This window comes from Porites lutea, chromosome 11, assembly GCF_958299795.1.
Source record: "Porites lutea chromosome 11, jaPorLute2.1, whole genome shotgun sequence".
NCBI classification, from domain to species: domain Eukaryota; kingdom Metazoa; phylum Cnidaria; class Anthozoa; order Scleractinia; family Poritidae; genus Porites; species Porites lutea.
In genome coordinates this window covers 16,015,009-16,017,508 of record NC_133211.1, presented here as the reverse complement: position 1 = coordinate 16,017,508, position 2,500 = coordinate 16,015,009, and positions in this window count along the sequence as shown.

Here is a 2,500-nt window from a genome sequence, read left to right as displayed (position 1 = left end):
CAGTCCATGGCCAACAATGACTCTCTCAACCACCTGAACGTAACAATCGATGTCGGTCGCGTTAAGAACAAAAACAAGAACCCAGTCGCTGAGAAGGCTGTCCGTGAACTTGAGGAAGAGCTCATCAGACAAGAGCCCGGTGGCAGACCAGTAAGTGCAGTTGGTCTTGCTCTCGCCACTGCCCGTCTTAACTCCCGTCTTCGCCTTCCTGGCCTATCATCTCGCGAGTTGTGGACTCAACGCAATCAGTTCACCCACGAACAGTTGCCGTTGTCTGATTACGACCTCATACTTGGTAAACACGAGCAACGTTCCACTAACCATGCCCCCAGTGAGAAGTCTAAGAACCCCCGCGGTCTTGTTCCAAACACGCCTTCACTACAGGTTGGCGACATTGTATACCTCATTTCCGATAAGGACAAGTCTCGCGCGCGTGATCGCTATATTGTGGTTTCCATCGACTTCCCTTGGTGCTTCGTTAAGAAGTTCAGTGGTTCACAACTGAGGGCCACCTCCTACAAAGTCAAGTTGTCCGAGTGTTACGCTACTTCTCCCTCCGTTATAGTGGCCGATCATTCTGGTCCTCCGGCTTCTCAAGACCAGGATGATGAGCCTTCTCCGGTAACCCCCGCTGTGCCTGCTGCCTCAGTATTAACAGAGTCACCTCCTCCCGCGCCGCCTGAGCTTACCTCGGTACCGTCTGACGAGGAGCAATTCCTTTCGTCCACGTGTGATGACACTACCGTTGAAGCCTCCATTGGCGTTCCCTCACTACCTGTTCTACAGGGGGAGCCCAGCACCAGTGCGACAGCCCCAGATCAGGCCCTGCCGTCCTGTCCCAGTTCTTCTCCTGAGACTCCTGGACCAAGACCTCAAAGACAGCGCAAACCACCTTCGTACTTACATGACTATGTTAGATTTTAGCCTTTGCGTCGTTACGTTTTATCCTGCAGCGATAAGTTTTAACTTGCAGTGACTGTTAGGCCTTAGTCTGTTTGTTATCAGGTTTTGTTTTCCATTATGACACTATATCTTTCGTCTCGGTTCTAACCTTTTAGGTAGTTTGCATTCATTTACGCGGAAGAAGAGGTTGCGCCAACAGGCAGTGCCTGCGGCATTGTGTTATATTGTATGCGCGCGGCGGTTTTCCCTTGTGTGTGTGATTATCGCATCCATCTTGTTGTACGAGCGATTTCGTTGACATTAAAGCTGTTAGAGTTCCTTCGTTGTGACGTTCCTGTCTCCTCAACATTGGCGTAAGGTGCGTGACAACAAGCGTTACGCAATACCTCCAATTAAACAGATTGACGTCACGTTTTTCCTAAGTCATGTACAGCAGCAGCCAACTGATTCTTACAACAAGACAAAAGCAAAAAACGAAAAAACAAAAACAAAAACAAACAAACAAACATCCAAAAAAAAGAGAGAGAAAACACTTCAACTTATCCTGCAACATTTTACACGATTTTGTTTTCTTCGGGATACAATGGTGACGTAAAAATCTCCGCAAAAGAGGACGTGCTATAGGACCCTATAGTCATCCACTCTTCGTTTCCTGTCTCCCACGCGTTGGGGCAAATTACCTACCTCCTCTGATCTAACCCTAATGCGACCTTTTTATGTTGTTTTTTTGCTCTAGTTTTAATGTCTTCCTGCTTGTGGGGCAATACAACTACGTTTGTCTTGTCAACTTTCAGATCTGAACAGAGTTGAGGAAGTTTTAATGCTTAATTTTATTCTGAAAAGTACTGAAATACGAGCAGTTCCTGAGGAGTGTGGTCACGCCACAGTGATTTCCATCACGGAACGAAACTGGTACAACTACACAGTGGTTGGAGTCACAGCACGTTAGCCTGCGTAGACGGTTGTCCCTCTCCTTTCTGGGCATGCCATGCAGGCTACAGCATAAGGAGAGTTCGCCCCTGACAGCGTGTGATGGTTAGGGAATAGGACAGGACTGCTTTAAGAAGGGATTCCCTGTGGACTACGAGTAGTCCCCCATTTTTCCTCAGGGATAGTAGAGCGAGCAAAACGCGAGCGCGCGTGAAAATCAACCCACGCGAGAAAAGGCGACGTGGGTTGATTTTCACGCGCGCTCTCGTTTTGCTCGCTCTACTATCCATGAGGAAAAATGGGGGACTACTCGTAGTCTAGATTCCCTGCGACTATCTTCTTTTTTGACGTAGCAAAGTGTAAAAGAGACTCCTGGGTAGGTGCAACACGAGCTTCATAGTTTGACAAATTACCAATTTCCCAAAATACTCGGACGGCGTGGGTAGAGCGGTTTTCATTTGAGTGTCGAAAAGTAATTGGTTTTGCACTTTCTACTCGATGCGATTGGCTTAAAAGATTCGCGCCACCTTTTCATCCAATCAGAAGTAAAACCAAAGCCAATTGTGACGCGCTTGCATGCATTTTCCCGCGCTTTGCGTCAGTCACATGTAATTACTTCGAGTTTTGATTGGTTCAAAGTATTGTCTGTGTCCTATGTGATTGGCCA